Raw genomic sequence first — 26225 nt, forward strand, 5'->3', positions numbered from 1 at the left:
GAATATTGAGATTCGAAAGTCAATTTATTTTATCATGCGGTTTAGTTTTAGGCACTTGTGTGTATTTTCAAGCATATCTTCAAACATTATGACTTAAATATTTCATACGTTTCAAAAAAGGTCTAGCCCATTTTATTGAGAATTGTCAAACCAAAGATTCTTATCCTTCAAAATCCTAGAATCCACAAAATATTTCCCACTTCCTGTCTGCAGAAAAATTGGCATTCAGAAATCTTTACATTTCATTGAATTTAAAATAAAATTTATTCACATTTCATTAGAATTTTTAAACTCAAAATATGGAAATACCTGCCTGCGTTCCACTGTAGCGACGATGAACACCTCTTCTCAAATGATTTATAACTTATTTCAGTGTGTTTGTGGGTTATGTGAATGCAGTGGTGTGTGTCTGTGTGTGCCAGTGTTTACTGATCTTATTTAACGAAACAAGAAATCCGTTATTTGACCCAATTCTATATTGAAAGCGCTAACAGCCAAACAGACAGACCGGCCGACCGACCGTCCAACCAACTGAAACAACCAAAATGTTACGTTACGTTCGCCGCACTTACAACAACAACAAGCAAAGCAACTGGTGGTAAGAAGAACGGCAGTAACGAGCAGTCATACAAACTCCAACAACACCAACAACATTAATGGTATTGAACAAACAAAGAAAAGAATGAACGAAAGAAAGAAATACTGGCGGGCTGACTGGCTGGCTGACATAAAAAATGCGAAGAAAGTTTCATAATCGTTTTAAGAATTACAGAGTGAAAGAAAGAAATTTTCTTTGTTGTTGTTCTTGTTGTTGGTTGTCAGACCCCGTTTTGTTTTTATATTTTTTTTTGGTTCGTTTTGTTAGCTTGTTTGTCTGCTTCGCTTTCATGATATCTCCACTGACGATCGATCGACACATAAAGTTCTGCTGCTAATGTTGCTGGTTTTTTGATGGCGAAAGTAAGAACTCAGAACATGGCATAAAGACACATTCACACACACACACACACATGCGTAGACTTACGAAAGCCCCCCAAAAACAGAAAGGCATACTCAAAACATGTAGGCGAGCAACAAGTTGGTTTGGCTGACTGACTGCTGTTACTGGCTTTGTTGTTGCTTCTGCTCGCTTTGTAATGTATTATGAGATTATGTAAGCTTTCTTTCTCACCAAACAAAAAAAGAATTTCGGCTTCAAATTATGCTTACCTTCGTGTGTGTGTGTGTTTGACGTTAGTTTCATATCGACAAAGAACATATTTTGGGGGTATGCATACCGCTGTATGATATGGTATGAGTGTTGGGTTTGGTTTGGCGTTCTAGTGAATGTATGATGAAGTTGGCTGTTGGTGCTGGTCGCTGTTGGAGAGTTAACCGTAGTTTAACCCACATTTCGTGCTGTTTTGAATATTCACGAAAACAGTTTCGAATTATTTTCTGGTGTTCTAAGGTATTAATGTTTACATCATAGCAGCAACAACAACACTGCTATTATGCATGACACCATTGACCACTGTCACGGACTGTCTGGCAATACCATAAATACAAAGTGTTCTGAAGGGGAGGTTACTGTTGTTGTTGTTTACCCACCATTATTGGATTGGTACCTGCAGGTCCCCCAAAGTTTTTTTTCTTTTTTGAGTAACACCAAAACTTCTGTTATTTTAATGGGAGGGCTGGCACAGAATTCAAACGTTTTTTATGTTGTACACAGAACTAATTACTTATAAAACCACGAATGACATACTTTAGATTTTTCCCCATTTTCATGTTTCATACATGTTACGAAGCCTTGGCCCCTGTGTGAACAAAATAGAACTTTGAAAGTAACAATGCCCAACATTGTATTATATTGGGTTGCAACCTAACGGTTTTTAAAATTGGAATGTTGGACATGAAATTACATCACGTGGAGTGTTCAAATTTGTAGTAAAATTTAATGGTTGACAGTGAACAAATTTTTTTTAAATGTCATATAGGTACATACATACATACCGAAAATGTCAGGTGGGGTCAAAAGAGGAATGCTTTAAATAGGTTATTTGCCCTATTGAAATAAATAAAATGAAGTGGTCCCAGATTCTCGTGTGGCCCAAAAATGTGAGAAATTTATCATAAAGGCAGGCAGGTCGGTTAAGCATTGTCGGCAATGTAAATTGAACCAAAAATTATAATTTCTCCTACCTGTTGGTTGTAATTTATGTTGCAAAAAGTATAAAAAAGTTACGAAGTATCAGATTTTTTTCCAACAAATGTATATTCTCAGCCAATATTGGATTATTTAATTATATTTTGGATTCTTTTATGATTTTTCAAATTGTTGACCTTCAATGGAGTAGGTTCCTGAGGAATGGGCCAATATTGTCCATTGCGTGTCGGACCTAAATAAATATGATATAAATATTGTAAGGTGCCTTCCTTCAATTTCAATTCAAGATGATTATTTCTCTTTCTTTGGTCGTTTAGTTTTTCAAAATCTTGAACCCTATGTAGCGGAGATACGAGATAAGATGGTCCGATCTCTATGATCTTTATAACAGATGCAAACATTGAGATTTACCAAGTCTGAATGGAATCGGATTTTAATTTCGGGTTTTATAAGATTCAATGGATATTAAAAATTTTGAGGCTTTGTTGGGCAGGTACCAAAAGGAGTGTGCCGATATATCCCATTTTCACAACAGATCTTGTGTTGGCAAAAATGTTTGTATGTATGAAATTTTAAGAGAGTTGGATGCTTATTTCGATTTTTTGAGCGTTATGAAAATATTGATATGTACCATGTCTGAATTGGAATCGGATGTTGATTTCGCTTTTTATGAACTTAATGGATATTCAAAATTTTCGTCTTACTACCAGATCTTGGGTTCATAAAAATAGTAGGATGTGCGAAATTTGAAGACAATCAAACTCTTACATCATATTTTTTAAGAGTTATAATTATTCAAAATTTTGACCCTTTGTGGGAGAGGCACTTGAGGGAGTGTACCAATACTATCCATTTTGGCACGAGTCCTAGAACTGACGCAAATATTAGGATTTGTGAAATTGCTTCACTTTCTGTGCAGAAAATATTATTTTTTTTTTTTTGCAAATTTCGACAATTTGTGGGGGAGGTACCAGAAGGAGTGGACCGATTTTGCCCATCTTAACACCAGACCTTGGATTAATATAAATATTGGGATGTGTTAAATTTGAAGACAATCGGACTCTTACATCACATTTTATGAGAGTTGTAATCATTCAAAATTTTGACCATTTGTGGGGGAGGTATTTGATGGAGTGGACCGATATTTTCCATTTTCACACCTGACCTAGCACTGATGTAAATATTAGGATTTGCAAAGTTGGAGCAAAATCGAATCATTATTTTTCTTTCTGTGCAAAAAAATATATTTTTGAAAATTTCGACCTTTTGCGGGGAGGTACCAGAAGGAATGGACCGATATTGCCCATCTCCGAACTCGATCTAAGTTTGACAAAAATATTACGATGTACCCAGTTTGGAACAAATCGAATATTCTCTTCGAGAGTTATCGTGCGCACTAGCCAGCCAGACAGACGAACGGACGTACATCTATACTAGATTGACTCCAAACGTTCTGAAACAGATTTGGTCCAAAGAGACCTAGGGTCTAAAACCGTTATTTCGACTAGGCACGTTTTGACCGTATCAAATTGTATATACCCTCTGTAACCATATGACTGAGGGTATAATAACATATTGCGACTTATCGTGAGATTGGTAACCTGATTTGTAATTAGTATTTTTGCTGAGAAGCACCAATCTCTTCAAAATCAATACTCTTCTTAAATGTGAAATTATTCCACAGTAATACGACCTAGTGTAAAGTTGTTAAGTCTTATTTTCATGATTATAAATCTGAATGACGAGGACCTGATTTATAGTTAGTACCTTGACTATTAACCAGTTTCTAACCTGATCTAAGTGTGTTGCCAATACCTTGATGTAAGAAATTTGTACTTAATCATCATTTACAAGGGATTATATTGATTTTTCCAAATTTTGGATATTAGTGATACGATACCAAAAATATCGAACCACCACATTCTATTTCTACACCAAATCTTATATTGACATAAATATTTTATGTGCGAAATTTGAAGATCACTATGGACTAATGTTTTATATAATGACCATGTGTGGTACCTCCCCACAGACAGTGGGCAGATAGTAATTTATGTTTCCATTTCCAAATAATGCATTTCCTAACCATTTTATGGGAATCTTAACAACTTACAAATCAATCTGTTATTATTTTCTGAAGGAAATATTATCTGAAATAATAACAAACTGAAATGCTGCATTAATAAATTTTATTTCATATTACAGATCCTGCTAATGGATAGATGTAAACTTTAGCAGAATTTTACCGAACTGGGAGGATAATTTTTGTACTACACATAAAGGTAAGGATTTATTTGTAAATAAGTTTAATCGAATTGTCAACTGTCAAAACTGAGTGTTTTTGCTGGAGCGGCTTTGCTGAAGAGTGAAATAATTTCGTCATGGTAGTACAAAAATTAAAAGGATAAAGGAATTGAAATCGAGAATAGACATGCTGCTACTAGAATAACCTTAAAAATAAGTAGTATGGCGAAAAAACATATTTGGACAAAATTTGCAATCAATTAAAGCGTAGCGAGTCACAAGTCACCTCCGATTTCAAGATTATCAAATTTTTCGAAAAGAATGTTGAAATCGGAGGTTGCACAGTTTAAATTTTTAGTTTTATTATTATTACTATTATTATTATTTTGTTTTTATTTTTATAAAAATTGTTATCGTTATAAAAAATTCTGAACGCGGATGTAAAGAGAATCTACGACAAACCCTTTGTACCAACACTTGTCATTTCTAGTTTGTTATCTAGCAATTCAAACCTCAGAGATATTTGTTCTTCAAAAAAAAGACACACCCTCGAAATAAGCCTTGACGACAACTTAACAAACAAACTATAAACATTTATAGTTTTGTTTTGTGATAAAAATGTATTTTTATGGCAATTGTAAATTATTAACAAAAATTACATAAATTTATACAGTTATAAATACAAAAAAAAAAAAAATTCTTTCCCAGTGTTATAATATTGGTAATAGATGGTTTTATCTAGTTTATACGTAGAGGTAACGAAGATAATATTGTGGGGATATCACTTTCTGTTTTGGAATCGAAGTAATCTATGTAAAACACATAGACTTCAAAGATTTATAGTTGTTTTCGCGATGAAAGTAAACAAGATTACGTTGTTCGAACATAATCTGTTTTACTTGTTTTCAACCAACTAATCAGACTTGGTTCATTATGGTTACGAGGGTTTGTCTATAAAAATAACTGTTATAGACCCCATCTCTCTGTGGACGTAATCAACTGCATAACATTTACAGATAATTTACCTATGCCTGTGACATGAGTCTGGCTGGTCATGCCAAATCGGATATTTTCTTCAAGACATATCGAAGGAGAATATATATCTGCGGGCAAATCGACTGACTTTTTAGCTCCGAGTATTTTGGCAGATATTATTTCAATTTGGCTTCATTAAGTTTCTTAGAGTTATATTGAAAATTCAAAGACACAGAAGCTTTAATGGACCTTAGGAACATTAATAGGTAATATACAGGGTGAGATGAAAAAACTGCAACCAACTTCAGACAGCTGTCATTTCTAAGCCACTCGTTCGACAACTGTTAAAATTATTCCAGTGACAGGTCATTATATTGTTTACAAGCGTACAACAGCATTTTGGTGAGAATTTCCCAAAAAAAGTTATTCGTGATGGAATTCTAGCGTGATAGTGTGATTTCTTTGTATTTGACTGGAAATCTACAACTGGCTGTCGTTAGAGCACTCCAGCATTTAAATGTGAATAAATCTTTTGTGTCTCGTACCATCGCTCGTTACCGTGATACTGGTAGCGAAGCCCGACGTCAAGGAAGTGGACGGAAGAAAACAGCAACATCAGCAGAAATGGTTCGAAAAGTAAAGAAGCGACTTGATCGAAACTCGCGTCGCAGTGACTCGTGAGCTGAACATATCGCAATATTCCATTCGGAAAATATTGAAAAATGAGCTCGGGGTAAAGCCATTCAAATTCCAAAAAGTGTAATTAATGGAACTTACACCGCAACAGAAAGAAAATAGACTCAAAAGAGCTAAAGAGTTGCTTCGCTTGGCTGAAAGTGGTGAACTGCCGAATTTGGTTTGCTCCGATAAGAAAACATTCGTTGTCCAGCAGTTTGTAAACAAACAAAATTATCGTGTTTACTTGCCAAAAGGTCAGCTAATAATGTGTACCTTCGGTTGGCCACCAGAACTCAAACGCTGGCAATGGCGGTGGTGTGGGTCGCCATAACAGCCGATGGTCGCTCTCCGCTCGTAATAATTGAATAAATGCCGAATTTTATCTCGAAACTATTCTGGAGGGTGTATTAAAACCTTTGGTCGCAAACATTTTGGCCGCTGACCTTGGACATTCCAACAATACTCAACACGCGCCGCCCAAGAATGGTTACAAAATTAGGTTTCTCGCTTCATTTAATGTGAAAATTATGGCGTTTGACTTTGTTGCAGTTTTTTATCTCACCCTGTTGGTTTAGGTTATAAGAAAAAACAATTTTTGTTCATATGAGATTAGTCCCTCTGGAGATAATGCCCCAAGAATAATATAGTCAATTAAAAAGGGATTACCTTTGATATGGGTTCAAATATTTAATTTTGAATATACATTAATTACACATCTATTTTTATGTGTACATTTGTAATACAAACTTGCTATTGTTTTCGAAACTTTTTTGCGCCCTTCGCATTGTTGTGCCTTGCGAACTTAGATAGCAAAATTTCCAAAAGAAAAACAAACATCACATTTTACCGTTTAGAACTATCTCAAGCTGATAGAAATCACCTTCAAATCGAACTAAAGGAACACGTTGTCTAGCCGGGTGTGTCGAACTGCTGGGTTTCCGTGCAGCGGTGAGGTAAGTGGTCGACGTTGGGTGCTTAGATTGGCTGGCGGTAATGCCATTCAAAAAAGTTGGCAGAATTTAATTCAACTGCAAGTCGTGGCGTGTGGTTGGCTGTACGGTGACGGAAAGTACTTGGGGCCCCATCACAACAACACATCAGCCATAGTTTGAACTACAACCAAATACACAATTGATTTGTACGTAGGTATGTGGAATCGTTGCGACGTCGTCGTTTGAATGTTCGTTCGTTCGGTCGTGTGTTCATCGCCCGTCGAGTTAGTTGTACTTTCGTACGATGATGTATGGCCGGCACACGTGAGTCGGAACAAACTAAATGCTAACAAGTAAACGTGACTCAACGTGATATGGCTTTCTCTGTTTGCTGAGGTCTGACAGCAACACATCGACGAAGCGGGCGGTAAACGACAACGAACGTCATACGACAATGTGACTTAATAATTCGTCGTAGAATTATTTTTGTTGATTTGGTCTCTCTCTTGTCTATGCAATGCAATCTAGCGTCATACCGCTACAACGCCAACGTCTGCGATGTTCGAATGCGTTGTTCGTCGGGTGTGCAGTTAGATGCGACGACTACGACGGCGACAAGAACAACAGCAGCAACAACAACTTAATTGTTATGTACAAAATGCCATAATTTGTTTATTATGCGGTTTCTAAAAGCGGAACGGCGTTTAACAACTGCCCACACCGAGTCACATTTTTTTAATGTTGCCGGGAAGGTAATCCGCGCTAAGCCATGCAATGTCATTTGCCAGCGTCGTTTGACATAATAGGTTTGCAGTCAAAAATAGCACACGTAACAATTCGATAGTTGGGTGCAACTGTCGATGATTAATTTCGTCTGGACTGGACTCTAACTATTAAAAATGGATGATGTAAATATTTAAATTTAGCTCAATTTTTGTGTAAAGAGGAGAAACAGTGTTAGAGTGGGTAAACTCCAGAGAATTGATGTTTTTATAGAAGTCACAATTTTGCACATACCTCATATTTCATACCCTAGAAGAAAAGGTTGTGGGACAGTATGATTTCATACCGTTTGCAACATCCCGAATTAGTTTGATCTCGGAATATCCCTCATGCCTATATAGTCTTCATATGAAGGTATCACCTAGTGTTCCGAGTGGGTTATAATTTGTTATTATGATTGTTCGCTTTAGATAAGAATTCTCCCTGGGAACTACTGCAATATCGGTTCATTTTTGTCATGAGATCGGCCGATTTTAGTTTTTTCGAATGTCAAAAGTGACATCAATTTTATATATTGCAATCTTCAACGACAAAGAAGATTTTAAAATGTCTTACTTTTATAGTTTCAGGTTGTAACAGCTTGAATTTCTATTTATTTGTATTTTGGAAGACCCAGCTACTTTTTTCTACAGAATTAAATTCGATTTGGATTTTTCGATTCATAACGGGTAGAAGACAATTTCTAAATAGCAAAGGGAGAATCCGTTAGAACTATAAATACAGAATTTTAATCAAACCCTTTAGAAAACTGAAAAAACTAGAATCGAATATTTGCCGCAAAACGCATGATTTTGGATAGACCACAGTGATTCTTTGTCCCCCCATTCTATCGACGTTGTCGGAAAATGCAAGTCTCCGGCAATCTCGACAACTTCAAGCCAGAACAACATTTGTAGGATCGAACGAGATCCTTGAGATTATTACATATGCTAATGGCGTCTGGATCCATAGTCGAGGGTTTTTGCAAAATCGGTCAATAATTTTCTTTTGATCGATTTGTTATAAAGATGGTATGTATCGGATAATTCCTTCTGGTACCTCCCCACAAAGGGTCAAAGTTTCGAATAACCAAAACGATTATTAAATCCGAAATAATCATCCGGTTCTCTTAATATTTCACACATCCCTTCACTTCCACTAACACAAGATATGCTGTGAAGATAGTATACATCGGTCACTCCTTCTGGTACCTCCCCCATAAAGGGTCAATATTTTTAATATCCATGAAGTTCATATATCGCGAAATTAACATCCGACTCCATTCAGACTTGGCTAATCTCAATATTTCTATCTAGTTTAATATTTTCTAAAAATGATAGCATATCTAATAAAAAGTGAAGGAAGTCCAAAACTGGCATGTCGCAATATTTAAACCATATTTATTTAGGTCCGATACGAAATGGACAGTGTTGGCCCATTCCATCGGAACCTACTCCATAGAGGGTCAAGAGTTTAAATAATCACAACAGAAGTCCCAATATATAAATAATCGAACATTGGCTGAGGGTATAAATCTGGCTAGAGAGGGTATATACAATTTGATACGCCAAAATGTGCCTCATCGAAATAACGGTTTTAGACCCTAGGTCTCTTTGGACCAAATCCGTTTCAGGACATTTGGAGTCGATCTAACGATGTCCGTCTGTCGGTCTGGCTGGTGCGTACGATTGCTCTCCAATGGAGTATCCAATTGGATCCAGACTTGGTACATCGTGATATTATTGTCCAACTTAAATTGAGTTCGGAGATGGGCAATATCGGTTCACTTCTTTTGGTACCTCCACCACAAAAGGTCGAAATTTTGAACTATGCAAATCCTAGTAGTTGCATCAGTTCTGGGTCAGGTGCGGAAATGGACAATATCCATTCAATTAAGTACCTTCCCCACAAAGGGTCGACATTTTGAATATTTATAACTTTTATAGAATGTGATGTAAGTGTCCGATTGTCTTCAAATTACGCACATCAGATGTGAAGATGGAATATATCGGTTTACCCCTACTGGTACCTCCCCCACAAATGGGCAAAATTTTGAATATTCATGAAGCTGATAAAACACGAACTTTACATCCAATTCATTCAGTCTTGGCATATCTCAATATTTCCATAAACACAATATCTGTTATAAAGTTGGTAGAGATCGAACCATTCCTTTTGGTATCTCCCCCACATAAGGTTTAGGATTTTTGAAAAACACAACGCTCAATGAAAGCGAGATAAGCATCCAACTTCAAATTTCTCACATACAAATATTTTTGCTAACGCAAAATATATTGCGAATATGTCTGCCAACCCCTTCTGATACCTCTTCCACAAAGGGTCAGAATTTCCAATACTTATATCTGTTATAACTTGCGAAACAAGTCGGCGATCCTATATCACCTGCTATATCTAAATATTTGCCTTAACCAGCAAAACTGATATGAATATGTAATTTATCGAAATTTGTGATTTCGAATAAAATTGGATATAAATGTTCGATTTCCTTCAAATTTTGTAATTACCAATATTTTTATCTGTATTATATGAAGTATGAAAATAGAATACTTCGGTATATCTGTTACCTCTCGAATATTTCCACATTTTCCTAAAATTTGCACATATCGCATTTAAAGTATAGGAAACATTCGACAAAAAAGCGTGTTTTCTTTGCTGAGTCTCGAACGCGTAATATTTGGTTTTCTAGTCGGATGAGCACACCCTTCAGTCCGTTTGCACGGTTACATTTTCAGAAATTAGCCACTATGGTATGCCACTATGGAGGATATATATTTGTATGGGATCAGAAATATATATGTTTTTTGTGAATTACATTTCCTGATACAAAACGATTTATTGCAGTATTTCACCCAAAAGCCGTTCCCGAGAAATATTTCTGAAAAATGTAATTAGGTATTCCATTTGCATTCCTTATTAAACATGTCATCTGCCATGTCATAGAATTGGCAAGACGACAATCTAAATGAGCGATTGATTGCTCAACTCTGGTTTTGTTCTTCCAATCGTTTTTTTTTCGTATTTTTGTTCCTGATAAAGCGGAAATTTCAAACTGATACTCATCAAATGACATTGAGCAGCACACAGAGAATACAAAACTCAAACAAAGCTCAAAACCATATAAATATTAAATTAATTGCAACAAATGATAATATTGAAATGATGATATTGAAAATTCGCCACATAACAAATTAGATACATTTTTTACAAAAGCAAAGTAGAAAGAAAAAAGAAATTATCAATAAATGGAGAGAGACAAAGCAATTACAAAAAATAGTTTTCCTTCAACAAAACTTATGTAACTTCAAAATTACTGGCACCTAATAATAATTATTATTTATTTATTGTTCCTCAATAGAGGCGAGAGGGAGTGCAACAGGGGGTGTGTTGCATCAACAGAATTTCAGTGGCTGAGGTAAGTGAATAAATGCTGTGTTTTTTTTTTTTGTATTTTTAGAATGATTTATACAACTCGGCTTGGGGTTCACTCGTTCCTTCGTTTTGGTTGCATTGCATTATTGTTGTTGTAAATTCATTTCTTTGTTAGGCAATTGTTATCGCTTGAAGTGTGGAGAGAAGACGCAGCTAATAAACAGAGAGACAGACAGAAAGACAAATAGAATTAACAACAAAAACAAATGAAATGTGTGGAAAAAAAGAAGAAGAACAAATACAAAACCCATTATCAGCAATGCAATTGTTGGCCAGCTATGCAGCCGGCTTACCAGCCAGCCAGCCCAAAGATTAGAGCTAGCAATTACATACAATGTTGCATTGCAAAGCAAGCAAGCCAGCCAGCGGGGGATAAGGATTTGTAGCAACTTTATCTCGTTCGGTTGTCGTTAATAACATTTTTGCTGTATTTAACTAAAGTTATAGGTTAATTAAAAATATGTCTAGATGGACTAGATAGGGAGGTTGCATTTCGTTTTTTTTTTTCTCTTTTATTTTGAAACTTCCTGCGCAGACAACAAAGAGCTTTGTACAATTGTTTGTGCAAGCATTTCATTTAAATCATGGACAAAATCGCAGCAAAGGAAGTGCCTGGACATTATCTGGACTTCTAAGCAGAATTTGTTCAAATAAATGTTAGAATTTGTTTATTCCTTAACTTGATGGGGCAGAGGTTTCATATTTTACTTTGAGGATGTTTGTTACGATTTATAGGTCAAACAATTTAGAATGTGTCAGTCGGTTTGGAGAAAGATATATAACCTCACGTATATGCATATATAAAATATCTAAAACACAACTTAACAAGTAAAATAGTATAAGTCGGTTTTGCCGACAGATATATACCCCCGGCCTTGAGTTATGAACGTGACAGATTTGGACTATACCGAGTACTTCTTGTACTTTATATGAGATATGTGCACATTTTCGGAAAATGGAAATATGCGTCAGGTAACAGATATAGTGGTATTCCATTTTCATACTTCATCTAATACAGACAAAATATATTGGTATGTGCAAAATTTGAAGGAAATCGAACATTCGCTTCCAATTTTATGCGAAATCATAAATTCCGACAAATTACATATTCATATCAGAATACTGGTTAAGAGAAATATTTAAATATAGCAAGTTGTAAAGAATCGCCGACTTGTTTCGCAAGATATGACAGATATAAATATTGGAAATTGTGACCCTTTGTGGGTGAGGTACCAAAAGGGGTTGGTAGATGTATATCATCTTCACAACAGATCTTGTGTTAGAAATAATGTCTGTATGTGGGAAATTTGAGGAGATGGATGGATGCCTTTGAATGCCTTTTTCGAATTCCTTGAGCGTTTTGTTTTTAAAAATTTTGAACCTTATGTGGGGAGGTACATGGTAATGGTCTGATCTCTACCATCTTTATAACATATCATGTGTTGATGAAGATATTGACAAGCTCCAAGCCTGATTAGAATCGGATGTTAATTTTGCGTTTTACGAACTTCATGGATACTCAAAAATTTGACCCCTTGTGGGGGAGGTACCAGAAGGAGTGGAACGATGTTTTCCATCTTGGCACCGGACCTTGGGTTAATAAAACTATTAGGATATGTGAAATTTGAAGACAATCGGTTTCTTACATCATCCAAGTCTGAATAGAATCGGATGTTAATTTTGCATTTTATGAGCTTCATGGATACTCAAAATTTTGACCTTTTGTGGCGGAGGTACCAGAAGGAATGGACCGATATATCCCATCTTCACACCAGATCTTGAGTTAGTAGAAATAATGGGACGTGTGTAATATGAAGAGAACCAGATGTTTATTTCGGATTCTTTGCTCGTTTTCATTATTCAAAACTTAGGTCCTTTGTGTGGGGGGTACCAGAACGGATGGTCCGATCTCAACCATCTTTATAAAAGATCTTGCGTTTATGAAAATATTGAGATGTGACAAGTCTGAATGGAATCGGATGTTAATTAAGTGTTTTAAAAGCTTGATGGTTATTCAAAATTTTGACCATTTGTGGAGGAGGTACTTGATGGAGTTTACCGATATTGTCCATTTTTACCCTTGACCTAGCACTGACGCAAATATTAAGATTTGCAAAGTTGGAGCAACATCGTATTATCCTTTCTCTTTCTGTGCAAAAAAATATTTTTTTTTTGAAAATTTCGACCTTTTGTGGGGGAGGTACCAGAAGGAGTGACCGATATTGTCCATCTACGAACTCGATCTAAGCTTGATCATAATATTACGATGTACCAAGTTTGGAACAAATCGGATACACCCTTCGAGAGTTCTCGTGCGCACCAGCCAGACAGACGGACGGATGGACATCGTTAGATCGACTCCAAATAATAACTGAAATAACCGACTGCTATTTAATTTAATGCTCACCGTGAGTTGTGGTATTCAGTGCGAGGTAAAGACCTGAGGGGATCAGTGCTGGCAGAGCATGTTGACTGCACCACATTCTGCACGGTAAACGAGGATGCCCCCATCCGAATATGAGGAAAGTGTCACAGTTCGCCGGACTAAATCATAGTGTCACCCGGTATCCATAAACAGATCGCCCGATTTCATAACCTTCCTTGACCATGGAAAAGTTTAATGGCCAGTACTCAGAGAGTTCACCAATCTTCGCTTCAGAGAACTGTCCAACCCTTCTGATTTTCAAGTAGCAAAAAGGATTTTCCGAGACATCGTAAAAGCTGCAGCAGCTCGCCAAATTTCCCAGAAGAGACAGTGGGACTGCTGATCCCACAACCCGTGAGTTTACAGTCGAAGTTGGCATAGGTTGGTACAGGAGCATAAGAGGAAAAAGTGGATACAGTGCTGCAACATTGAAAACGATATGAGGAAATTAAGGAGGAAGGGTTAAATCGTTCTCAAACCGTGGGAAAAGGGATAAAAGGACCTCAGTTGCTTTTAACGACGTAACTGTGACTGATTCAGAAAGGTGCTGTGGATAATTTAACTGACAATAGGGCGAAGCGAATAGTACTACATCGTGTCAGATCGCTTCCTGCCAAGGAGGTGCAGTGTACGATGGATGATGTTGAAAATGTCATTCAAAACGCAAAGTCATTCACAGCGTTTGGCCAAAGGAGTTGAGAATCCCAATAGCAATGTTGAAACAATTTGATACGCCGGGAGTTGAGAACCTGACAAAATTTCTCAATCTGTCGCTAGCCACCCAAATCGTTTCCGTAGCCCGAAAAATTGTTCGGGTGCCAGCAAAGACTGCATTCAATCTATTCATATAGGTCAAATTCGTTTTTGTCGCCAGTAGCAAAAACTCTTGAGGCTTTACTCCTCTCCAGCATCAGGGGAAGCTATCCAGTTGCCAACCATCAACACGGATTCCGTCACCACAACAGTATTGTACGTCAAATCCCCACATATTCGTCGGAGATTAAAGCCGTTCCAGTGTTGGTTGCCTTTGGCCTATCATTTATTCAATTTTGTTCATTTTCAGAATTGTCCGAAATATGATACCATTCAGACAGACAGGCAAATAGTTCTGAAATAGAATTCTATCGTAGAAACTTGGAGTCTAAAACAAGGTATATCTATCTATCTATCTACCTATCTATCTATCTATCTCGCCGAATTGTCAAGAACACAGATGAGATAGAGACAAAGGCCTAGGATGTATAAGATCTGGACAAATCATCCTCCAACTCATTTCTGTAACTGTGACAGCGATGGTTCGTTTAAATTAAAATTATTATATTCTGATATATATTTTTTAAAGAATTCAATTTTGCCTAATTTAGATCATGTGATATGTCTCCTTCCATGGAATTTCTTATGGAAAAATTTCAATTTTGATTATCAACAAAGGCAACATTGTATTGCATTCAATCGATAACGTGCAATTTTGATTAGATACATTCAATTAGATTGATTTCCGGGAACACAGTCTGCAATCTTTTTTCTCATAAAATTCAGTTGATTCATTTATTCAAAACCCCCAAAAGACCAATTATTCATTTCATAACATTTTCAAATATTCTAAAGCCATGTTGGGTAATTTAGAAAGTGTGAATTGATTTGATTACATCAAAACGATCTACGAATTTTAAATTTCACCCGCCACATAACGGGAACAGATATTGTGTTTTATAACGACCTCCTAATCCAAATTTTATAACTCCCCACAAACACACACACACACACACACATGCATAAAAACAATTAGCACAGCGTGTGTGTGTAAGAGAGCAAATTACATGGACAACTTCTCTCTCACACATTCTTAACTGAGCAACAATAACAACAACTACAATAATAATTTATTCATAAAAATTTTACTTTAAAATGTATCGCAATGTTACAACAACAGCGATATTGAAAAACAAAAAAGCTTCTACCAAAAAAATGCTACAACACATACACATATGCTTGATGACGACTTCGAACATAAACTGCGACCACATAATATCGTCGGCCACCACTGTTCCAACCCCAACCATCCATCTATCCATCCCAGCGAAAAGAAAGCATTTCTCTTGTAACGAAATTCAACAGAAACAAAAAGAACAACACCACCGACACCACCACCACTACAGAGTTCGTAATAGCCCACCACTACATTGGCGCGCATTGGTTCGAGCACGATCTCCAGCGCCTGGCTCACGCGCAGATCAATGAACTCTGAATGTGAAAACTGGAGCAAGACCCAAATTTTATTTTTCGGTACATTTTTGTTGTTGGGTGTTACATTGGTGTAGTAGCAGTTGTTGTTGTTGTTGTTTTAGTTGACGTTGTTGGCCACATTATTACTCTTTTATTTGTGGTAAATTTGGTTAATTTTCATCTTCTTTGGCCGAGTTCAATTGCTTGGCGACTATGTGAACAGACTTAAAGTTCCCCCGAAAAAAACCCTGAGCGATAAAAAACACACAACCCACGAACAAACTAACAACTGGCATGAAGCTGCTATGTATGAGGAAAAAGTAAAACGCTTATAGAAATCATAATAAGCCCTTTTAGTTGAAGTAATAAACAACCGAAAAAGAAATAAAGCTTTCTTTTCTCGACATTAGCTTCTTTAAACTTCTTTCACTCGCTTAGAAAATAAGTGAGTGTGGATGTGTACCAGTCGCAATGCTTGTGCATATGTGTGAGTGCGTGCGTTTTCTTCTGTCAGAAATCCCAGCCTAAGGTTTGTTGTTTTGTTGAACATTCTAATAACAAATTCATCAAAAGCTGCACACTGAACGTTTAGTGAAAGCGACTTAAATAGCCGATTACAACACAAGAAGTTCATTGGCCCGGCTTTGTGTGGATGGAAGTGGCATTTTAGCCAAGTGGCAAGCAGTCGCACCGAAATGACGTTGACCTCATCATTTGGAAAAGTTTTCAAAATTGTTTACAAAAGCTATGCATAAGGTGATATTGATTTTGAATTTGTATCACAGTTGTAGGAAAGATTTGGAAATTCTGTTTACAATTTTAGAAATTGCAGATGGTTATTGGGTAGCGAAAGGAAATAAATCAATTTCCAGCAAAACTATATAAGCCGAATAACCCAAACTACCCTCTACATTAGCAGTATTTGAAAAATAATGGCTTATTACTTTTCTCATTACCATGTAATGAGTGATGTTGGCACCGAGTGTGCACGTCCGAATACAAACCGAAAGTTGTGAGTTTGAGACTAGGACACAGTGAGTAGCGTGTTGGACTACAAACCTTGCGGTTGCGAGTTCAATACGCGCAAAGAAGTAAAACAGTATTTTCTACTCCTTTGTCCTTTTATTTGGGACATGTCCTTATAAAAATAATGTGTTAAAAGGTTGATTTGTAAGCAGTTACATTTAATAAAAAATTTTAATGAAACTCATTATTTGGTAATCAGAACATTGCTGGCGTATTTTTTTTTAAGTAAATATCTGAAAGCTCATTTATAAAATTTTAAAATTGGATACAGACCTGCCTTGAGAAATGTAACCTCCTCATGACCATAGTCGATTGAACGTCAGCAGTACCTGCTTAGATGAATAATAATTATAGACTACACAAAGCATACACAATTTTGATGAGCGTAGAATTCGTCATGTCTGTCCGTCTATCTGTCTGGTATTCAGAAGAAGTTATGACAGAAAGCTGAGGTTTTGCACAGAGCTTATCTTTTGTCGGGAAGTTCGGGCACGACATCATATAAACCACCTCCCCCATTAATGATAATATCCAGCATATTGATGATTTGAGACTCTATTTCAATATAATTGTTTGGTTCTTGAAATTCGTAAATGTAATACTAGAAGTTCTCCACGTTGGAGAAAATTTCACCTAGCATACGTCCCTGGCCACTTTATAGCGGTACATCTCGATATTCGATTTTTTTTAGATTTTAGTATTTATTTCCAATTGCTTGTCTGGGTTCGCAATGCAGCGTTCATAATTGGTGCCAATACTTCAGTTAGTTTTTTTTTAAGTCCATACAAGCCTTCTTGATCATTGATCTTGATTATATAACGTGCAAAGTTTTAAATATATGCAATGAATATGCGATTTAGCTTTTTTTTTGGTGGAGAAGGTATTACGATGTGCAATCTTCAGACTCGCCAAAGAGGCGATAATGGTTAGATCGACCCCTAATGTTCTGAAACCGATTTCATTTGAATTTTTGTCTAAACCTGATAGGTTGATGAGGCACATTTCTACCTATCAAATAATATAGAACAGATTTCTGATTAATTGCTCGAATTCGAATAGAGAGTTAAAGGCACTCCTAGTACGTGCTCTAGAGCATGCTGAGAGTACAACAAGTAAAAACGTGACAAAACGGGAACCTCTATAGAAAATTTTATACTTCAAGGATTGTCAAATCTTCTAAAATAACAAATATGAAACAATTATGTAAATATTCAATGTTCTGCCACCATTATAAACTACAAATACCAGTTTTTATCAAAATATAGAATATCGGCAGGTTCCGTTATATGGGGGCTATACCAAAACGTGGACTTATACATACCATGTTTCGCCACCGGAGCTAAAACCCATTATGACCAACAAATGCCAATTTTTAGACAAATCCGTGAAAAATGTGGCAAAAATCAACAAAATACCGAATATCGAGAGGTACCGTAATATGGGGACTATACCAAAACGTGGAGCGATATATCTTATTTTCAATACCAACCATCCTAGACATAATACACATTGTTCTGTGTGCTGACGCTCTAAGTCAAATAATGTGGGCTATATCGTGATTTCTACAGATGGACAGACGGACTGACATGCATAAATCGATTTTATGGAGATCGCATCAGATTTTGAAATAGCTCCCATATAAATTTTTAGCCCAAATGGGGTGAATTGTTGCAGATCCGACCAAATTCAGTCTAGTAGTAAGTACATCAAACTTGGTTCAGATATAGCTATAGCTCCCATATACTCGTATATTTTTCATCCAATTTAGTGTTAAAGTCCCTCAAATGCGTACTATGTACTCCACGACAATGATATTTGATACCGGGCATCAGACACTGCTCGAAAATATCTCTGCCAAATTTTACCGAAATCTGTTCAGATTTTTATATAGCTTCGATATACATCTTTATCCGATTTTACGGTTATTGCTCTGTGCTCCATGTATAATATATACACCCCAAATTGAATAGATTTTTTCATATTCAACCGAATTTTACCATTTGGTGAAACTTGGTCCGGCATATATATTACTTCCACAACTATTTTTTTTTAAATATAATCCTTATCGAAGTCGTATTATGCACTATACAACAATGTTATTTTTTGATTTTACTCTTACTCTAGTTGGAGCATTTCGTCTCTCACTCTATTTTTTTTTTCAAACAGGAGGAACTCGCAAAAAGTGGAGAGTAAACTTTGTATTAAACTCGCACTCTTCAAGCACTTTCGCTCACGGTCAAATTTTCACTAGCGAGTTAAAACGAGAAAATCTGAGCTCAGAATGAAATAACATTAACATTGCGAAATCTAGCATTGCGAGTTGGTTTTTACTTGCATTTAACTTGAAAATATTCGATTCGGAGTCGAAAAAATTGGAATAAGCCATTATTTTTTTACTAACTGGTAATGAAGAAGGTCATTTATTTACATCAACCTTTTGATGGGTAATTCGGCTCATATAGCTTCCAAGTTTTTTCTAGACAACTTTACTGGTTTACGACTGTTGACAAAGAATGGAGAGTTCTCGAAACTTCTTTTATGTTGTTATAAGTATTGATAAATTAACTCAGCTTCGCACCCCTCCATTCCCCTCCATTCCCCTTGAGAGCTTACTACAAAACTACAATTGCAGATAACAATTTGGTGTTGCTATCGATCAACCCACAAAAAAAAACTTAACGCGTCAACTAACCGATGTTCTGTCAAATTAAATCGAAAACAAAGAAAACATTTCAATTTCCAATTTCTTTCACCTGTTTTGTTGTTGTTGTTGCCGTTGCTGTTGACTTGTCGTAAGACAGTTAATCATGGCGATGATCAACATTAACTGCTGGCCAATTAACAAAGAAATAATAAAAAAAAAACTAAACGAAACAGAAACACATGGAAACTTTCTGAAGATGTTACTCGGCCTGCCGCCAAACCCTAGCAGGATGCGAGCGAGCACACACTCTGGGCCAAGCGACAGAAAGTGACAACGTTTCGGTCTTTCGTCTTTCATTCTCTCTTCGCTTCTGTTGTCTTTTTTTTTTTGGTTTCTTGTTAAAACTGCAGTCACGTAATTTAAAGCGTGAAAGTTATTATAGCTCGCATTGAACCAGAATTTCGACTGAAAACAAAAAAAAAACTGCGGCCAGCCAGCAGCGAGGGTTATTGCGCTATGCTAAGCTTTAGTTTCTTCTGCTTTGGCTTCTCAATTTTGGTTATAGCTCTGTTGTTGTTGTCGTTATTGCTTTTTCGCTGTGGCCAACAAAAGTTTAAACAAATTGTAAAAGTTAAAGTGCATGTGTGAGAGTGTGAGAGTGTGTTCGTGTGTGTGTGTGTCAATGTGTGTGATTTCTGGCTATTCTGGGCAAGTTCATTCACATTTGCACTCAATTTTGAAAATGTTGTTATTGTTGCCGCCACTACTGCCGTCATAATAGTCATATTGCTCTTGTTGTTGTTGTACCGCATTTTCGTTGTTTTCATTTCATCGGCCGCTGATGGTCTTGGTTTGTTGGCTTTTTCAATTAAATTAATTTCGAAAATTATTGTCGGCTGTGCTTGTGTACTTTAGAAATTAGGTGTAATTTGAAAGGGGGATTTGAGGTGGGGAGCGGAAGGGAGGGGTAGATTTGAACATGGATGGATCGATATTGATACTCGTAGGCAGACGGACGTAGTAATAGGTATTTTGAAGAGCTCTCCAAGATAATAGTGTCCATAGGTTAATAACCATAGAATTTGTGGGGGTAAATCAACCATCGAAGCAAAAGAGAGAATCATTGAAAGAATGTGCAAAAGGGAGAGAGAGAGAAAGACTGACCGTGTTAATATCATTTGCTCAGAGGCTCAAACCCATCAACAACACACTTTATTTTCAGAACGAATACTTTCTTTTTTTTTCTTGTTATTTTACGGAAATGTTTTTGTTTTGCACAAAAAAAAAAAGAAACTAATGACTCATTTGTTGTTAGGAATTTGCCACTATTGAGTTAGACTATTTTGTTGGTGGTCAAGTTAGACACAGGTTGTTTGTCAATCGAACGATATTTAGGAAGAAGGTGTTTTTATAAAAAGCAACAGCGGCCAGATATGTATATGAAATATATCTTTATGCTGACTTATAATCATATTGAAAAATCTAAAATATTTTTCCCGCTCAATATTTGATTTAAATTTTGCAAAAGTTTTATTCGATTTTGGGTGGAGACGAGGGCAGTGAATACCGGAAAGAGTGATTCGGTTTATGCCATCATTGCATCATATATAGTATAAACGAAGTTTAAATCAAATGAGCAGCTCTTTTCACAGTTTATAAGAGCTATGACTACACAAAATGTCGGCACGTTTGAAGATGGGCATTATCATCCCGGTACCTCCCCCATAAAAATGCAAAATTTTGCGATCAAAATACAAAACAATGAGAGTACTCGATATAGTTCTAACTTGGTCCACTCCTTGTTGTACCTCCCCCACAAAGGATCAACATTTTGAATAATATTAACTCTAGTAATATGTTAAATCAGTTAAATCCATTTTTTCATCCATAGTTTGATGAAAAATGTGCACAGGCCTATATTAGATCTAGGTTAAAAAAGTAAAAAAACATTAAATTCTGCGGGGCCGAATAAATCGTCAAAATACCGAATATAGGGAGGTACTGATATATGGGGCCTATACGAAGACCTAGACCTGCAAAGACAATTTTCTGTCATAGACTGTAGTTTGCATTATGAACTCTAAATTCGAAATTTGAAACAACTGCGGTGAATAATGTCGCTAAAATCATCAAATACAAATATACGAAGACGTGGACCTGTATACGCAATATTTTGTCATAGGCTGTAGTACCCATTACGAATTCTAAATACGAAATTTTAAACAAATCCGGTGAATAATGTCCCTAAAATCGTCAAAATATCGAATATCGGGGGGTACCGTTATATGGGGGATATACGATATCGTGGTCCTATATAAACAATACTATTTCAGGGGATAAAGAACTCAGAAGGATCTCCTTTTGTGGATGTCAGACAATTTTATTGAAAAATTTGACTGCAATCATTAAAATACCGGATACCGAGGGGGTACCGTTATATGGGGGTTATACGATATCGTGGACCGATATAGCCCACCTTCGAATTTGATCTGACTGCAAAATACAGATCTGTGCAAAATTTTTGGTTCCTATCTTTATTCGTTTTGACTCTATTGCAATTACAAAAAAATCAGATTTCCTCCTGGAAATTTTCAAATTTTCGATTTTTTCTAACTTTGGAGATCCCAATATTTTTATCAGTGTTAGGTTGGGTGCGAAAATAGGCAATATCGGCCCACTCCTTGTAGTACCTCCCTCATTTGAATAATGTTCTACCAACTCTAGGCCTAGAAGATGGGATAGATCGGACCACTCCTTTTGCTAGTACATCTGAAGTACTTCAGAACTTCATAAAACCATTCTTCCGAATTCGGTCCGATGACTATTAGAAAGTCGGCAAAAATTAGAAATGCACACGATTTTACTTCCGAATTCGGTCCGACAACACTAATTTCATTCCGAATTTCCCATGTATACCTGTGCGAATTCGATCCGACGTCGCTTCGAAAGTCGGCTAAAACTTCAGACTTTCATCCGACCCTTCAGTCCGACAACACGTCAACCACTCCATATAACTTTCGGCCAGAAGTCGAACCGAAAACGCATCCGAAATCGGAACTCTCATCCGACATTCGGTTCGAAATCAGAACGAATTCGGACAGTTTGGTTCGCTGAGTTCGTAAATATCAATATACATACCAACTTAAGATCAGGCGTGAAGACGCACTCATTCTGATACCTCTCTCACAAAAGGTCAATTTCCACCAACATAAGATCTGATGTGAACTTGAGCTTTATTGACACACTCATTTTGATACCTCTCCCACAAGGGGTCAATATTTTGAATAATTAAAGGACTCATAACAAGCGAAACACGTGATATACTTCAAAGTTCTTGTATCTCAATATTTCTATTAATCGTAGATCCAATGTGAAAATGAGATATGTCGGTCCACACTCTTTCTGGTACCTACCTCACAAAAGTTGAACACCATAAAATGCAGGAAGTTATCAATAAAGTGTAAGCCCGGAATATCGTAATATTTATATCAGAGTTAATTCAGATGAGAAGTTTACAATATTTGTTCACACCTTCGGTATCTCCTTTCCAAAGGGTCATATTTTGAAAAATTAAATATATTTTAAAAAACTCACCCAGACTGCGGGTATACATCTGTAGGCAAACCGACTGATACTTCTTGACTTGTTTTTAATTTCCATCAATAACTTTTTTTGATCTTGCAATATAGGTCATCCATCAACCAAATTTTTCCAAAAAGAAAAAAACCCAAATTCACATTTAATTCTTTACCATTCACAAGACCAACCTTCAAAATCATTGACAGAAATTCTGCTGAATTTAGTTAAAATATCTCTCTTCATGTCTGACACGTTTTTTGTTATTATTTTGCAATATTTTTCTGTCAACGTGATTTATCACGTTTCTTCAATTATACCCGATAAAGACAATGACCACGAAGATAACACGAACAATTTAGTCTACCATTACTAAGTGAGTGTGTCTGTATCTCTGTGTGTTTTTAATTCAATAGTTTATTCGCAACAACAACCCACATTTAAACAAATTGTTTAGCAAAAAAAAGGAAAAACAACAACTTGCTATTATTACTTTTAATATTTATTAATCAATTGTATTGAAATTTGTTTTATAATAATTATTTAAACTATTATCAGTCATTAGATATAAAATTCTAAAATCGCCCAGAAAACAACAACAAATAACACTTGAAACAAACAAATTGACAACCTAATAATGTGTTACCATGTAGAACTATAGCCGGTGGAGATTGAGTGGTTGACTTAATTGAGTTTTGGAATCTATATTGATAATATAGTTAAATATTGGATCATGCAGAACCTTCAAACAAATAACCTATGATGTTTGTTGGGGTGATGTATTTTGGACACTCCCTTCGTGTTTTCATAAGATATATATTTTTTTTGTGGAAATTTTGAGCGCTTGTGTGGGAGGTACCAGAAAGAGCGGTCTGATGTCTGTGAGGGTTTTAATACAAAATGTTCGCCAGTAATAAGTCTGATACAAATATTGCGATATGCAAAATTCCAACCAAATCGAATATCCCGTCCATTTTTCATTGAATACATGATTTCTTCCAATTTTATATTGGTGTGGGTCGGGAACCTGTGCTGAATAGGAGCTCTGGGAGCCCGTCCCCTCCGAATGACTACTGTTTTGGCATTTTTTTTACCCTTCCCCATATTATGGAGGGTTTATTAACTTCTTCATTCTTCGAAATGCTCATGTTAGACTGAACAACGTATATAAAATTCTAAGTGAGGGGGCATGTCGGTACACGATTTCTTATAGCCTCCATATAGCGGAACCTCTCAATATTCAATTTTGATGATTTTAGAGACATTATAGACAGGTATTGTTTCAAATTTCATATTGGAAGATCTTATGGTATTAGAGACATTATAGACAGAAATTATTGGGTACTATAGCCCATGACAGCCTATGAATTGGGTACTCCAGCCTATGACAAAAAGTTGAGTATGCAGGTCCACGACTTCGTATAGCCACCATATAGCCATACCTCCCGACATTTTCTTTGCAGGTCTTCGTATACTTTACATATATCGGAATTTTTCTGTATTTTGATTGTATAAGCGACATTATTCAACGGAACTGTTTTAAATTCCGTATTTGAAGGTCCTTATGGGTACTACGAGAGGGGTTCGTAAACTTCTTAACCTATCTATGAAATAGAATAGTTAGTTTTTAAAATATATTTTTATTTTTCAATATAATCTCCTGAAACTTCAATACACTAAGTCCAACGCTTTTCTAGCAATTCTATCCCTTGATCAAAATAGTTTTCCCCAAGGTCTTCAAAGTAGTGGTCTACAACTGTAATTGAATCTTCATTTGAGGAAAAACGCTTGCCAGCAAAGATTTTTTTTGATTTGGGATCAAGTAAGAGTCACTGTGAATTGTTTCAAATTTCAAATAAAAGTCACTGGGAGCAGATTTTAGCCATTGCTAGAACACCCTTGTGTGCTGGTGCGCTGTCTTGATGGAAAATTATTTCTTTGTGTTGTAAGCCAGGACGGTTTTCTCGAATTTGTACATTTAATTGATCCAAAAGGTTGCAATAGTACCCTGAATTAATAACCATTGAGTTAATGGTGATTTTTCAAAATATCACATCGTTATATTCCCAAACTTAGATCAAGTTCGGATGTGCTAAATAGAGGTCCCAGTCCTTCTGGTACCTTCCCCTTAAAAATATATTTGATAAAAAAATTATCACATAAAATTGGTAACAAAAAAAATATATGAAGTGTGAAAATGGAATAAATTGGTCCAAACTTTCCGGTAGGTCCCCAACCAAATCTTAACATTTTTCAAAAAATGCATACACATATCTCATATAATGTGGAGGAAGTAGTCGATATTGTCCAAACTTGGCACGTCGCAATGTTTATATCAGACATAACTTAGTTATAGGCTGCGTATGATTAATATACCATTTTAATATTATGTATTCGCCATGCTACTCCCTAAAAAATTAATATTTTTTAAATAAAATATAAATTGCAATAAATATTTGAAAAAGAAGCAAAAATGTTTAGCAATCATTCTATCAATTAAGTTGTGACCTTTCCATATTTACATCAAAACTTTCCCATATTTTATGAGCTAATAAAAATAAAACACAAAAACTCAGTGAAAACTTTGTATAAAAATAATCCAAAATGTTATTCACCCAATGCAGGCATTGATACACCTCATTTGCCTTGAGCTAATTGCAAGCTAATTTTGGTACTTTTTTCACGTCAATGGACACCATGTCAATGGACCATTGGCCACAGAGAAAGGCCACCGACATTTATTCACAAAAAAATTTGTTTATGACCTCACTTTGTATTCCTATCGTTCATCGCTTATTATTCAAAATCAAAAAGGAAAACGCAAACGTTATGAATGGTCAGCATTTTATGCGACAAACGACCAAAACTTATATAAACTGGAATTGGGTTATTCAATCTCGTACAGTGGTTCTTGGGATCGCTGGTAAAAGAGATATTTCTTGTCAGAACAGCTTACGAAATCATTTTCATTTGAAATTTCATTGAGAAATAATCGCAACAGTGAAAATATTCAATTTTCTTTGTTCTTTCGATGTGTCTTTATGTTTTTGCAAACTGAATACCTTCGCTTTCCCCTCCTGCTGGAGTTTTCGTTTCTTCAAATTCTGATGATGATGCAACCATGACTGCCCCAAAGTT

The 26225-nt window shown here is 36.0% G+C and overlaps 1 protein-coding gene across 1 annotated transcript in view; it reads left to right on the forward strand.

Annotated features, from left to right (window-relative positions):
* LOC131802003 (uncharacterized) overlaps positions 1-26225 on the forward strand; it is an 87513-nt gene that overhangs the window by 36926 nt on the left and 24362 nt on the right. The window contains exon 2 of the mRNA XM_059121298.1: positions 4355-4431. The gene's annotated coding sequence lies outside the window, so the exon portion shown is untranslated. The remainder of the gene's footprint in view (positions 1-4354; positions 4432-26225) is intronic.

Source organism: Musca domestica, unplaced genomic scaffold (assembly GCF_030504385.1).
Source record: "Musca domestica strain aabys unplaced genomic scaffold, Musca_domestica.polishedcontigs.V.1.1 19, whole genome shotgun sequence".
NCBI lineage: Eukaryota > Metazoa > Arthropoda > Insecta > Diptera > Muscidae > Musca > Musca domestica.